Here is a 16,459-nt window from a genome sequence, read left to right on the forward strand (position 1 = left end):
GCTACAGCAGAATATTAAACATATTACAACAAAATATAGCTAAGTTAGATTTTTGCCAAGAGTGCAGGGTTGGTTGAATATTATGAAAATGATAAATGTAATAGATAATAATCAAAGAACTTTTATTAATTACATACTATGTGCCAGGCACTGTGCTAAGCTCTGGGGATATAAAAAGAGGCAAAATAAAGTCCCTGCTCTCAAGGAATTTACAATCTAAAAGAGAAGACAAGCAAAGATGTACAAACCAGCAGCCACATGCAGGATATATAAATGGGAATAATTAAAAGAGGCACAGCATTAGAATTGTGATAGGTTAGGAAAAGCTTTCTATAGAACAAAGAATTTTAGTTGAAACTTAAAGCTAGAGAAACCAATAAGCAAAGATGAGGAGAGAGAGCATTCCAAGTATGGGGGAACAGCCAGAGAAATGCCCAAAACCAAGAAGTGGAATGTCTTGTTCATGGAACAGCCAGAAGGCCAGTGTCACTAGGTTGAAGAATATGTGGCAGGGAATAAGATGTGAGAAGCCTGGAAAAGCAGGAGAAGGTTAGGTTATGAAGGGCTGTGAATGCTAGATAGAGAATTTTGTATTTGATCCTGGAGGTAATAGGGAGCCACTGGAGTTTATTGGGGCGGGGAGAAAGATGGTTGCACCTGCACTTTAGAAAAGTCATTTTAGTGGCTGAATGGAGGAAAGATTGGAGTGGGTTGAGACTTGAGGCACACCAACTCACCAGCAAGCTATTGCCATAGTGTAGGCATTGAGGACCTGAACCACAGTGGTAGCAGTGTCAGAGGAGACAATGGTGCATATTGAAGAGATGCTACAAAGGTAAAATTGGCAGGCCTTGACAACAGGTTGGAAATGTGAGTGATGAGGGCTAGTAAGAAACAAGAGGACAACCACTAGGATCTAAGTGTAGGGAGTGGGAGAATAGTGTTATCCTTCACAGTAACGGGGAACATAGGAGGGGCAGGGAATGTTTAGAGAGAAAGAAAATCAGTTTGGGCATGTTGCGTTAATTGACTATCCAGTTCTATGTATTAGAAATTCAAGATAGGAGGTCAACACAGAGACTGGAGCAGGATAGGTGGGTTTAAGAATCTTCAGAATTAAATCCATGGGAGCTAATGAGATCACCAAATGAAGGAGTATAGAGAGAAAAAAGAAGAGGGCTGGACAGAACCCTGTGGGACTCCTATAGTTAAAGAGGATGGTCTGGACGAGGATTCAGCAAAAGAGACTGAGAAGGAGGGTCTGATAGGTAAGAGAACCAGAAGATGGTGGTGTCCCAAAAGCCTAGAAAGAAAAGAGTTTTTAAGAGTAAAGGGTCATCAATAGTCAGAGGCTGCAGAAAGATTGAGGAGAATGAAAATTGAGAAAAAGGCCTGGCAAATAAGAGATCAGTGGTAACCATGAAGACAGCAATTTCAGTATGATGATACAGTATGAAGTCACACTTTAAGAAGTAAAGAAGAAAATGATGAAGACAGCAATTTCAGTATGATGATACAGTATGAAGTCACACTTTAAGAAGTAAAGAAGAAAATGATGATTTTAGATGACCTTTGCAAGGATAGTCACAAAGGGAAAAAGAGATATAGGGGATAGAGTGGGAGGATCAGTGGAAGGCTTTTTAGCATAAGGGAGACATGGATATATTTGAGAATATGAGGCATTGCAGAGAATAAGAGAAAGATATTGAACATAAGTGATAAAGTGGGGATGAAAGAGGGGGCAATCTGTTGGAAAGGATAGAATAGAATGGGAATCACTTGACCAAGTAAAGGAGTTAGCCTTGGTAAGGAGTCCACCCCATCACATGAGACAAGAGTGAAGTAAGAGGTAGTAGCAGGAAGCATGAGTGATGAATGAGAAAGGGGAAGAGAGGAGCTTGAGGTGAATGGCCTCAATTTTTCCTGTAATATATGAGACAAGATTTTCAGCTGAGGGGATGGGGTGGGGGGGAAGTGTCACAAGAGGTTTGAGTAGGAGGACTGGATAGTGGGATAGTGAGTGATAAGGCAGATATAAAATGCTTACCTAACACTAATGAAGATCCAGGGGAGATTGTATAACATCATTTACTGGTGAATACAATCAGGGGGAGCTAAGTGGCACAGTGAATAGCACTGGGCTTGGAATCAGGAAGACATGAGTTCAGGGATAGGATTAAGGGAAATAGAGTTAGTTTGTCACAACATGTCTACTATGGAAGTGTTTTGCATAACTGCACATGTACGGACTGTATTGACTTGCTTGCCTTTTCAATGAGGGTGGGTGGGATGGGAGCAAGGGAGAAAATTTGGAACCCAAAGTTTTAAAAACACATGTTTAAAAAAAATGTTTCCACATGCAACTGGGAAATAAGAAATACAGGAAATGAGGTACAGAAATCTATCCTGCCCTACAGGAAAATAGAAGGGGATAAGAGAAAGGTGGGGAGAGACAGAAGGGAGGGCAGACTAGGGGAAGGGATATTCAGAATGCATGCCACCTTGGGGTGGCAGGAAGGGCAAGATGGGGTTAAAATTTGGAATTCAAATCTTGTGGAAGTAAATGCCGAAAACTAAAAATAAATAAATTAAATTTAAAAAAAGAAAATAATATACAAACACGGAGGAAGTATACAAATATGGGGGGAAGTAATCAACAAATTGACCTTTTGTCAATGAGTCAAGAGTATTGAATTCTCTGTCTCTCTTTCTGTCTCTCTCTCAGATACACAAACACATAGTTACAGAAATGTATCAAATTCAACAGTCAGCCAATTAATATTTATTAAGTGCCTAATACATGCCGGGAATTGTGTAACAAGTAGGAATTGAGAGGGGACAGCATTAAGCATGGGATGATACTTCTCAGGGAACAGCAAAACAAACTTCCTGATCTTCAAGAGGAGGGTTAAAAGACAAGAGCTAGAATCTAAGAGTGAACTAGAATCTTAGGTAACCTCAGACAACTGGAGAGTGGCCACATAAATTGAGTATATGAATGGAATCAAATATTATAGTACCACAAGAAATGACACAAGAGATGATTTTTAGAGAATTTAGGGTAGTATGAACTGATGATGAGTGAAACGAGCAGAAGAGCAAAGATAGCAACGTTGTAAAAACAACACTTTGAAAGATTAAAGTACCCTGATCATTGCAATGACAAGCATCTCCAGAGAACCTACAGAGAACCTGTGATAAAACATTGTACCCATCTCATGACAGAGAAGTGATGGACAAAAGAGTCAGAAAGAGGCATACATTGTTGGACCTGCCATTCTGCAGATTTGTTTTACTTGACTATGCTTATTTGCTACAAGGATTTCTTTTCTTTCTCTTAATCTTTCCACTTCAGTGAACTTCATGAGGGCACCAAAAAAGAAGGGACAACAAGATCCTACAATTTCAGAGCTGTGAATTGCTGTGAGTTGCTCTGGCCACATGTACCCTGTGAACACTGACATACTTTAAATCTGTGCCCATTGTTTCCCTCCACCCCACAGATTCTGCATATATTTTTGCCAGTGTGGGTGGGAGTGGATAGAGGGAAGGTTTGGCAATAGTTATGCCCAAAAGACGGCCACTGAAATATTTTTAAATGCACAGGTGGAAATTCAAAAGAAAGTAGAGATAAACACGATGGTTTTGAAAGTACTGTGGAATTTATTAAATCCTTTTTTTAAAAAGTAAGCAATATGAAGGTCTACAATATAATATAGACTCCTCTTTTGTGTTCTGTGCATATGGAAATGCTTTCTCTTTTTTGTTATTTAAGTTCAGATAAATTATTTTTTAAAGGCCACACTTTTGGGGGAGTAGGCCTGTGGCAAAGAAACACTTTTTCTTGGGATTATGAGATGATGAAGATTTGCATACATCTTTAAAACTAATGGTTGCCTTTCCTTTTGTCCCACTCTATACTACCAGTTATGCTAAGATTGGTATCATTCAGTTCCTTCAACAGTGTGTCCACTTATTTGACAGGGATCTCACTTTTGGAGTGCCAAGCCAAATTAAAGTTTATAGGTAGTCTAAAATGATGCTATTCTTATTACTCCCTGCATCTTTTCCACAACTCTACCACTATCTCTGTAGATTCCACCACTGGGGGAAGTCTTCACAGGTAGACATTCCTCTAACTCTCAAATGAGTTTTGAGGCTCATCAATTACCCTCAACTTAGGGTGGCATGTCTGCTGAGACAGTTTTACTGGGATGTGGATTTTGCGCATGCTACAGTTTCTTGGAGCCACAGAGTTGGGTGAGAGGCTGAGAACAATTTGTTCCAATGGCCATGAAGGCTGAACGAGGCACTGTAGAGCACTTAGAGTCTGATCAGACACTGATGACGCCAAGGTCTCCCACTGCATCCTGGGCCATCACCAGTCATCTTGACTTCTGACCTACCACTGGACGTTGATGACTCTGGGAGAGTAAGGCTGACAATTCTGCACAATTCTGCCTCACTTAAATCCGATTCACATGGAAGTCAAGACATCACTCATCGTCACTATTTTACTCCAGCCTCATGATGTCATTGGTCCTCTTTGAAAAGGAGGACAAACAACAATTTCTGCACCAGTGGAAGAGTATTCCTACAAGACAGAGGGCAATTTTGTCATGGTTTTCCATGGCCAAAGAATTCATTCCCAAGTATAAAGTTCACCGGTAATGAACTTCTCCCCCTTAGCCAGGCTATTCCTTAGAAGAACTCCTGGATCAAATCTCCTAGAAAGAAAAATTCCTCTTGTGTTTTCTGAACCAAGACTTTTGGAAGAAAAGAAGGGCTCACTTATTCATAACAGCTGAAGGAGCAGCAAGGGACAAAGGCATGATGGGTAGGAACAACCTGGACCTTTTCCTCCACTACAATGAATTATTCAGACTGATGGAAAAAACGATGACTGTCAGTAATCCCAAGTACATTTCTCTTCCAGAGTAGACTTAGCAACTTCCACTTCCAGAAGCCAAGATGGCAGAGTGAAAAGGTAGTCGCTCTCACTCTCCCCTATCAACCTCTGAAAACCCAGAAAATATCACCCCAGAAAAAAAACCCTGGAACAGCTGAACTAGAAGAAAGATGAGGAGCAACAGTACAGCAGCCCAGCAAACGGGTCTCCCAGTGCCTCAGCAAAAATGAGGGAGGCAGAACTACAAGGGGCCCCAGGCTGACAAGTACCCTGCGGCATTCATCTGTAAGGAGGTGAAGAAAACAACCTAAAGGCTTCCTAAAGCCCCGGCCTTGCTGATTCCAACCCAACACCAGGTGAGCTGTAGGAGCCCTGAAGCCTCCAATTGTGAAGAAATCCTGAAGCCCAGGTGGTAGAGCAGGCAAACACCAACACCTGGACCTCCGAGTGCCTCAGTGAGGGCGGGGGAACCGGTGGAGGCCAGCTTGGAAAGCCACCAGGTGCCTCAGGCACTCTACCACAAAGGAATCTCCCAGTGCATTAGCAGAAACAAGGGAGGCAGCACTGCAAGGACCCCCAGGCAGATAAACAGCCTGCAGCACCCATCTAAAAGGAGCTGAAGAAAGGAAAGGAAAAGCAGGCAACCTAGAATTGCCTGAAAGTTCCAGCCTTGCTGACTCCAGCCCAACAACAGGTAAGCTGTCAGAACTCTACAGCCTCTAATTACCAACATAAGAGGCCCCAGCACACAAAGCCAGTGACCAAGACCTAGGCTCCCAACACAAGAAGCTTGGGTCAATGCTCTCTGTTCCCCAGCAGGAGAGCTCAATCTCTTTAAAGGCCAGGGAATAAAGAAACACCATGAGTAAAAAGAAATGTACCATAGATTCATATTATGAGAAGAGTGAAGATCAAGACAGAAATTCTGAAGAAGACAACATTGTCAACAAACCCACATCTACAACAACAAAAGGGAATATGAACTGGTCTGAAGCCCAAAAAGCCTTCTTAGAAGAGCTCAAGAAGGATTTTAAAAGTCAAATGAGAGAGGTAGAAGAGTCCTTAAAAAATACAATTGGCCAATTGGAAAAAAAGTACACTGAAGAAAACAAATCCCTTAAAAATACAATTGGCCAATTGGAGAAGGAAGTAAAGTAAAAGGGCTAATAGAAGGGAGGAGGACTGAAGAGGCAGTGGTCAAAAGCAGAGTAGTTTTAGCAGCAAGGTGACACTGGGGGCCTGGGTTGCATATAGATGGTAGCTACCAGAGGGAGACAAGCATTTCCGTGATCATTTATGGGCTTCTCTGACTCTTTTATGTTTTGCAAATAAAATAAGGACTATCCTGTACTTTATATACACACATATTCATATACATATATACACACGTCCGTGTATGTGTGTGTATTTAATTGCAGAGGGAACAGAGGTTCCTTTTACCCACAATACTAGAGTTATACTCTGATATTCATAGGTGAGATTCTGAGGTTCCCACAGAAATTCTGTGCAGGAGCACAAGTCAAAGTGACATTAGAAAAAAAAACAAACCCTCCAAGATTGAACCCAGACCGCATAAGTTCTGTGGCTGAGATCCTGGGCTACAGCTTAAACCATCTACCTTACAAAATTCTTTGTAAAGATTAAACAAGAAGGGGCAGCTAGGTGGCACAGTGGATAGAGTAACAGCCCTGGAGTCAGGAGGATCTGAGTTCAAATCTAGCCTCAGACACGTAACCCTCACTAGCTCCATGACTCTGGGCAAGTCACTTAACCCCAATTGCCTCACACACAGATTAAACAAAATAAAGTATGTAAGATTTGTTGTTGTTGTTTTTTTTAATTGAAGAATGCTATATAAATGTGATTTGTTCATTTTTAAGCAATCTAATGAATAAACAATTCTAAACATAGTGTTCTCTTACTCAAAATCTTTAGTAGCTTACTTTTGCTTCCTAGAGAAAATTAAGACTCTCTAACCTGCCATTCAAACCTCCACAGTCTGGCTCCAACCTACCTTTCTAGATATATTTTATACAAGTTGTTTTTGTGCATTCTACATTCCAGTCAAATCGGCTACTCATGATTCCCTAGTCTTTTCTTGGCTTCTATCATATCTGCATTTCGGTAGGTTGTTTTCTATGGATGGGATACATTTTTGTTTACCATCTTTGCCTATTTCAATCCTTCTCTTCCATTAAGGCTCAAGTAACATTTTCTCTGTAAAGCCTTTCCTGATCCTCAGGTTAGAAGTGTTCCCACACTCCATGAATGTCTCCTTCTCCCTTGTAATCTCCTTTACACTTAATCTTATTTAAAAGTTATTTGTGTATGTATTTGGGCCTCCCGCCCACCCAAGGAAAGAGTTTGTACCTTGACTCATTTTTGCATCCCTAACCCGTATCATAATAAGTACAAGAGGTTTTATTTTTTCTTCCATTTTCTATGTTCCACTTGTTTGCTCTCCTCATACCTGACCAAATGTACTCTAGGCCAGCCAGTGTACCACTGAAGCTAGAGTGAAGAGCTATGTAGAACGTAGAGAGGAAACTGAGACCCAGAAAAGTTAAATGACTTGCGCTGGATTATAAAAGTAGTAAATGTTGGAGTTAAGACTTGAATTCAGGTCAATTGACACCAAATCCAAAATGTTTTGCATGATGCCACCATTACATGGTTACACATTACATGACATGGTTATAACTACTATTGTAAAACTTAGGAAATCTTTCCTCACCATTTCTAATTTTAAGATGAATAAAATTCAGATAACTTGGCATTTCTCCCCATCTTGTTATACCTATGAGACCCTGATTCCTTAGGCAGGAAATGATCGATGACAGAAGATGAACATAACTGAGGATTCCAACATGAGACAAAGGAAGTAGGAGGCTCCCTTTATCTTCATACTTTCTAATAGGGCAGATGAGGCAAGGCCATTTTCCCCCCTAATGGGCTAAGAGCAGAAGCCTTTTGTCTCTACTTTTTGTCACTCTTTCTTCCTAGTGGACAATGAAAGAAAAGACTTTTGTTCTTTAGGTGGGTAAAGCAAACAGCATTCTCTCTCTCTCTCTCTCTCTCTCTCTCTCTCTCTCTCTCTCTCTCTCTCTCTCTCTTTTTTCTCCTCCAATCAATAGTGATTTACAGCATTTTTTTCATATGACTATAGATAGCTTTGATTTCTTCATCTGAAAATTGCCTGTTCATATCCTTTGGCCATTGAACTATTGGAGAATGATTTGTATTCTTATAAATTTAACTCAGTTTTCTATATTTTTGAGAAATAAGGCCTTTATCAATGATACTGCAAATTTCCAATTTTTGCTTTCCTTCTAATTTTGATTGCATTGGTTTTGTTTGTGCAAAACCTTTTTAATTTTACATTATCAAAGTTATCACACATATTGTTGTCTTACTCAAAATCTTTAGTAGATTACTCTTGCCTCCTAGAGAAAATTCAGACTTTCTAACCTGCCATTCAAACTCCTCCACAGTTTGGCTCCAACCTACTTTTCTATAGATATTTTATACAAGTTGCTTTCATGCATTCTACATTCCAGTCAAACTGGGCTACTCATGATTCCCTAGTCTTTTCTTGGCTTCTATCATATCTGTATTTCCTACTCCTTGCTCTCCTAATTTGCTTATGGTATCATCCTTTATGTGTAAATCATGTATTCATTTTGGCCTTATCTTGGTATACAATGTGAAATGCTGGTCTATACCTACTTTCTGCCATACTGTTTTCCAATTTTCCCAGCAGTTTTTGCAGCAAGTTTCTGCACCAAAAGCTTGGATCTTTCAGTTTATCAAACACTGGGCTGATGATGAAGCATGACTCCCATCTCTGGGCAGAGAAGTGATGAATGAGAGGTTCAAAATGAGGTGTTCAGTTTCAGATGTGATCAATGTATTGATTTATTTTACTTGATTATACTTGATAAAAGAAGGACTTATGTTGGGGGTCAGTTTGTAAGAAAGGGCTCCATTCATTCTTAATTATTTGGCTTCCTTTCTTCTGGAATGGTTTGTATAAATAAAGCCTAATCTATATCCAATGGATGTATATAGCTTGAGTGCTTACACATGAGATGAAGGCATTTTCTTCCTTCCTTCCTTCCTTCCTTCCTTCCTTCCTTCCTTCCTTCCTTCCTTCCTTCCTTCCTTCCCTCCCTCCCTCCCTCCCTTCTTTCTTCCTTCCTTCCTTCCTTCTTCCTTCCTTCCTTCTTTCTTTCTTTCTTTCTTTCTTTCTTTCTTTCTTTCTTTCTTTCTTTCTTTCTTTCTTTCTTTCTTTCTTTCTTTCTTTCTTTCTTTCTTTCTTGGGAAGGGAGTAATGTGTGAAGATGTAGAAATGAACCAATGCCAGTTCTTGGAATTACTTAACTCAGAAGGCTATTGTGAGCCTACAGCATGATGACATGCCATGCAAAGACTAATTAATGAGGAAGCTTGCAATGGGGAAGGTTGAAAAACAGGGTTAGATTCCTATTAAAAATACTAGAGAATATAAGAATAAATTGAGCTTAGCTTAAAATGATAAATAATATTTATTTAAAATCATGAGCAAGCATTATCTGTAATGGAGATAAGCTAAAAGCCTTCCCGACACAATCAGGAGTAAAGCAAGGATGCCCATTATCACCACTATGATTCAGTACTGTACTGGTAATGCTAGCTATAGAAATAAGAGAAGAAAAAGAAATTGAAGGAATAAGAATAGGCAATGAGGAAGCAACACTATCACTCTTTACAGATGATACTTAGAGAATCTTAGTGAGTCAACTAAAAAACTAGTTGAGATAATTAACAACCCAAATATAGGGATTAAAAATTTAAGATCCAATCACATGATAGGGACACTATCTTGTTTTGGGTTGTTTTTTTTTAAGCTGAGTGTAGTAGCTGTTGGCTAAAAACTAGCAATTTCCTTATCATAGAGACAATCTAGACACTATACCCTAGCAATCTGGAGCCTAGATGGCTTGGACCTGAAGAGATGAGCCCTGAGTAGCGATAGAGAGAAATGCCCAACAGATACTATGGGCCCAACAGCTAGCAAAGTTTCATTTAGCTGAGACCACCAGTGACCAGAAGAACAACTGGCCCAGTAGAGACACTGAATCTTAGTTGCCCTTCCACATGTGTGCCCTGGCCACAGTTTTTCCCCACAGATGTTTCCCCTTTTGGGATAGCTAGGTGGTGCTGTGGATGGAGTAGCAGGGTCTGGAGTCAGGAAGCCTCCTCTTCCTGAGTCCAAATCTGGCCTCAGACACTTACTAACTGTGTGACCTTGGACAAGTCAATTAATCCTGTTTGCTTCAGTTTCCTCATCTGTAAAGTGAGCTGGAGAAGGAAGTAGCAAGCCATTTGCTACCTTTGCCAAGAAAACCCCAAAAGGACTCAGAGTTGGACTCCGCTGAAAAATGACTGAACCACAAAATTGTGCCACTTTTGTGATGCTTACGTGTGTTCACTCTGCTCACTGATACAATGTGCATTTGTGGGAGAGGGTGCCCTAGGTTTATGAAGAGAACGTTCTATTGTGAATTTTCTTCCTTTACTATTTCATTCAATACTTTTACCGTAATGTCTTCCAGATGACTAGAGAAAGAGGAAACACATTGGTGGGAGATTATGAGCTATGCATTTAAGTGAATATGTTTCAACAGAATTCCTCAAACCCTCAGGTATAACTTTCCTGAGGATTTCAAATGTAAAAGGATAGTGCTACAAGTGCCACATATATTTGTGTAGGGTAGGATCTTATATGTATTTTTTACTTCTGTATTTGCTGTGAATTCACCTTGTTCATTTTTTATTTTAGGAATTTGGTTTTCCTTTGCCTTTTGATCAGATTGGTTAAGGTTTGTCAATTTTGTTAGTTTTTTTTTCCCCTAAAGAATCAAATTTTTTTTGTTTTGACAAATTCTATAGTCTTCTTGTTTCTGTTTTGCCTCAAATTTTCAAGATTTCTTTTTTTTTTGCTTGTTTGAGGTTTATTTGTTGATTTTCCAGTTTTTAAAATTATATACTCAGTTCATTAATCTGCTATTATTCATTCATGTGTATAGGGCATACTCTCTAGCTGCTCCACCAACTTGGATTTGTGTGTTGGGTCCCCAGAAGGTGGCTGCTTCTTGCAGGCTCTAAAGTACCCTGTACATCTGTACTCCTTTTTTTAAAAAAAAAAATTTTTTTTTGTTAAATATCTTCCAATTACATGTAAAAGAATTTTAACAATCTTTTTTTAATTTTAATAATCATTAAAAATTTCTTTTCAATTCCAAATTCTCTCCCTCCCTCCTCCACCTCCCCCATCTTTGGAAAGGCAAGTAATTTTTATTTTAATTATACATGTGAGCTCATGCAAAACATATATTAGCCATGTTGCGAAAGAAAACACAAATGAATAAAACAAAAATAAAGTTTTAAAAGATGTTTTAATCTATATTCAGAGTTCATAAGTTCTCTCTCTGCAGGTGGATAGTATTTTTCATCATGGATCTTTTGGAATTCCCTTGGATCATTGTCTTAATCAGAATAGCTAAATCTTTCACAGTTAATCCTCCTTACATTGCTGTTACTGTGTACAATGTTCTCCTGGTTCTGTTCACTTCACTTTACATAGGTTTATATAAGACTTTTCAGGCTTTTCTGAAACCATTCCACTTGTCATTTCTTATAGCACAATAGTATTTCATCACAATCATATACCACTACTTGCTTAGCCATTTCCCAATTGATGGGCATCCCCTAAAATTTCCAATTCTATGCCAGAAGAAAAAGAGCTACTATAAATATTTTTGTAGAAATAGTCCTTTCCCCTTTTCTTTAATATCTTTGGGATACAGACCCAGATGATGTTGGTGTTGCTAGGTCAAAGGGTATGCAGAGTTTTCCTAGCCCATTGGGCATAGTTCCAAATTGTTCTCCAGAGTGGTTCACAGCTCCACCATCAGTACATTTATGTCCCAATTTTTCCACATCCCCTCCAGCATTTATCATTTTCCATTTTTGTCATGTTAGCCAGATTGATAGGTGTGAGATGGTACCTCAGAGTTGTTTTAATTTGCATTTCTCTAATCAATAGTGATTGAGAGCATTTTTCATGACTATAGATAGCTTTGATTTCTTCATCTGAAAATTGCCTGCTCATATGCTTTGACCATTTATCAACTGGGAAATGGCTCTTATTTTTATAAATTTGACTCAATTCCCTATATATTTGAGAAATGAGGCCTTTATCAGATAAACTCATTGCAATTTTTTCCCAAATTTCCTGTTTTCCTTCTAATTTTGACTGCATTAGTTTTGTTTCGCAAAAGCTTTTCAATTTCATGTAGTCAGAATTATATATTTTACTTCCCATAAACCCTTCTATCTCTTGTTTGGCTATGAACTTTTCCCTTATCCATAGATCTGACAGGTACATTTTTCCATGTTCTCTTTACTTATGATAGCCTTTATGTCCAAATCATTTATCCATTTGGACTTTATCTTGTTATACAGAGTAAGATGTTGGTCTATGCCTAGTTTCTACCTGCTTTCCAGTTTTCCCAGCAATTTTTGTCAAATGTTGAGTTCTTACCTCAAAAGCTTGGATCTTAATATTTATCAAACACTAGATTACTATGCTCTGTTACTACTACATATTGTGTGCCTGATCTATTCCACTGACCCACCACTCTATTTCTTATCCAGCACTAGATTGTTGTCAGGATTACTGCTTGGTAATATAGTTTGAATCTTGAACTAGGCTGCTTTCCTTAACATTTTTTTTTCATTGATTCCCTTGATATTCTTGACTTTTTGTTCTGCCAGATGAATTTTGTTATAATTGTTTCTTGCTCTATAAAATAATTCTTTGGTAGTTTGATTGGTATGACACTGAATAAGTAAATTAACTTAGGTAGAATAGTCATGTTTATTATATTGGCTTGGCCTACCTATGAGCAATTAATATTTCTCCAGTTGTTTGTATATATCTTTTTTGCATGAAAATGTTTTATAATTGTGTTCATATAATCCCTGGTTTTGTCTTGGCAGGTAGACTACCAAGTATTTTATATTGTCTACAATTATTTAAATGGAATTTCTCCTTCTACCTCTTGCTACTGGGTTTTGTTGGTAGTATGTAGAAATGCTGATGATTTTTGTGGGTTTATTTTGTATCGTATAACTTTGCTGAAGTTGTTCATTACTTTAATAATTTTTTAGTTGATTCTCTAGGATGCTATAAATATACCATCATATCATCTGGAAGTATGGTTTCCTCATTTTTTGTTTTTATTCCTTTAATTACTTTTTCTTGTCTTATTGCTATAGCTACCATTTCTAGCACAATATTGGATAATAGTGGTGACAACAGATATCCTTGCTCCAATCCTGATCTTATTTGGAAGGCTTCTAGCTTATTCCTATTACATATAATGTTTGTTTTTGGTTTTAGACAGATACTATTTATCATTTTATGAAAGGATCCATCGATTCCTATGCCTTCTAGTGTTTTTAAAGGAATAAGTGTTGTATTTTGTCAAAACTATTGATATAATCATGATTTTTGTTGCTATTATTATTGAGATGGTCAATTATGCTTATAGTTTTCCTAACATTAAACTAGCCCTGCATTCCCGGTATAAATCTGACTTAGTCATAGTGTATGATCTTTGTTATATATTGCTGTACTTTCTTGCTAGTATCTTATTAAAAATTTTACATCAATATTCATTAAGGAAACTGATCTATACTTTTCTTTCTGTTTTCTCTCCCTGCTTTAGGTATCAGAACCATATTTGTGTCATAAAAAGAACTTGGTAGGACCCCCCTTTTTTTTTAGCTATTTTCTCAAACAGCTTACATCGTTTTGGGATTGATTGTTCCTTAGATGGTAGAATTCACTTGTGAATCCATCTGATCCTGGGGATTTTTTCTTAGGGAGCTCACTGATGGCTTGTTCAATTTCTTTTTCTAAGATAGGGTTAAGTATTCTATTTCCTCTTCTGTTAATCTCATCCATATAACTTATGTTGTTAGATTTATTGGCATGTAATTGGGCAACATAACTCCTAATAATTGCTTTAATTTCATCTTTTTTGATGGTACATTCCCTTTTTTTATTTTTGATGCTGGTAATTTGGTTTTCTTCTTTTTTAATCAAATTAACTAATGGTTTATCTATTTTGTTAGTTTTTTTTCATAAAATCAGCTGCCACTTGTATTTATTGTATTTATATTGTATTATAGTTCAGTGGGTTGTTTTTTGTTTTGTTTTGTTTACTTTCAGTTTTACTAATCTCTCTTTTGATTTTCAGGATTTCCATCTCAGTGTTTACTTAGGGATTCTTCATTTGTTCTTTCTCTGTTTTTTTTTAAGTTGCATACCCAATTCATTGATTTTTTCTTTTTCTCTTTTATTGATGTATGCATTTACAGATATAAATTTTTCTCAAAGTAATTCATTGGCTATATCCCACAAATTCTGGCATGTTGTCTTATTGCTGTCATTTTTAATGAAATTATTGATCATTTCTATGACTTGTTCTTTGACTCACTCCTTTCCAATTTAGTTTCAAATTAGATTTTAATTTATACTTCCATGTCCCTTTAATAAATGTAATTTTGTTGCATTATGATCTGAAGATGGGGCATTTCATATTCCTGCTTTTCTGCATTTTGTTGTGAGGTTTTTATGTCCTAATACATGGTCAGTTTTTGTGAAGTGCCATGTACAGCTGGGCAAAAAGGTATACTTTTTTCTATTCCCATTGTTTTCTCCAGAGTTTTATCACATCTAATGTTTCTAAGATTCTATTCATCTCTTTGACTTCTCTCTCATTTATTTTGGTTAAATTTATTTAGCTCTAATAGGGGAAAGTTGAGGTCCCCCACTAGAATGCTATTTTTTCCTATAATTCATTTAACTTTTCTTTGAAGAATTTGGATGCTGAGTCATTTGGTGCATATGTTTAGTATTGATATTACTTCAATGTCTATGATTCCTTTTAGCAAGATATTGTTTCCCTGTTTATCCCTTTTAATTAAACTTACTTTTGCTTTTGCTTTGTCTGAGGTCTTGATTGGTTTTTTTGCTTGTTCTATCATTTGTCATGTTTGATTCTTTGTGACCCCTCAAGATTGCTACCCCTGTCTTTTTTATTTCAGCTGAAGTATTAACAGATTCTGCTCCAGCCCCTTATTTTAACTGTGTTTCAAATGAATTTCTTGTAAATATATTGTTAGATTCTAGTTTCTAATCCATTCTGTTATCTGCTTCCATTTTATGAGTGAATTCATTCCATTCCTGTTTACAATTATGATTCTAAATATGCATTTCCCGCCAAACTATTTTCTTCTGTTGTCCTCTCTTTTTATCCTGTCCCTCCTCCAAAGTCTGTTTTGCTTCTGACTAATGCCTTCTTTCATCTGTCCTCCTTTTTATCACTCCCTGTTGTCTTTATCCCCCTTCTCCTCCTCTTCCCTTCTGGGTAAGATAGATTTCTACTACCAATTGTTTATGTATATATTTTTTTCCTTTTTGAACCAATTTAAATGTGAATGAGGTTCAAGTGTCCCTACCCCACCTCATTTCCCCCTCCACTGTAAAAGCTCTTCCTTGCACATCTCTTTTATGTGAGACAATTTTCCCCATTCTTCCTCTCCCTTCCCCTTTCTTCCAGGACATCCTTTTTTTCTCGCCTATCCATTTAAAAAAAAAGTCATCCTAACATAATCATTTCACTCCTACACCCTCTTTTTTTCCTGTAGAATCTGTCCTAATAATGATAAAGATCTTAGAAGATATATGTATCATCTTCCCACACAGAAAGGTAGAGTTTAACCTTGTTGAGTTCCTTATGATTTCTCTTTTGTGTTTACTTTTTTATGTTTCTTTTGAGTCTTGTATTTGAAAGTCAAATTTTTATTCATCTCTGATCTTTTCATCCACTGTGCCACCTAGCTGCCCTGATTCTTCTGATTTTTATTTTATCCTCTGGTTCAAGAATATTGGGGCAGTTTTCCTTGACAATCTCTTAAAATATGATATCTAGGCTCTTTTTTTGATCATGGCTTTCAGATAGTCATTAGACTTAATTTAATTCTTAAATTATTTCTGTTTAATCTATTTTCTAGGTCAGTTTTTTTCTAATGAGATATTTCACATTTTCTTCCATTTTTCAGTATTTTGATGTGTTATTGTTTCTTTGTGTCTTATGGAGTCATTAGCTCCCAGTTACCTAATTCTAATTTTTAAGAAATTACTTTCTTCAGTGAGATTTTGTACTTCTTTTTCCATTTAGCCAACTTTGTTTTCTAAGGTATAATTTTCTCAGTATTTTTTGCGTCTCTTTTACCAAGCTGTTAATTGTCTTTTCTTAATTTTCTTCCTTTGATTTAATTTCTTTACCTAATTTCCTCAGCCATTCTTATTTAATTTTGAAAATCATTTTTAGCACATCTAATAATTCTTGTGCATGTATCCAAATAAAAATTTTTCTTTGAGGCTTTGCTTGTGGATGTTTGACTTCTTCTGAGTTTGTGTCTTAATCTTCCGTA

The sequence above is a fragment of the Phascolarctos cinereus genome, unplaced genomic scaffold, assembly GCF_003287225.1.
Source record: "Phascolarctos cinereus isolate Bilbo 61053 unplaced genomic scaffold, phaCin_HiC Scaffold_726;HRSCAF=1367, whole genome shotgun sequence".
Lineage (NCBI taxonomy): Eukaryota > Metazoa > Chordata > Mammalia > Diprotodontia > Phascolarctidae > Phascolarctos > Phascolarctos cinereus.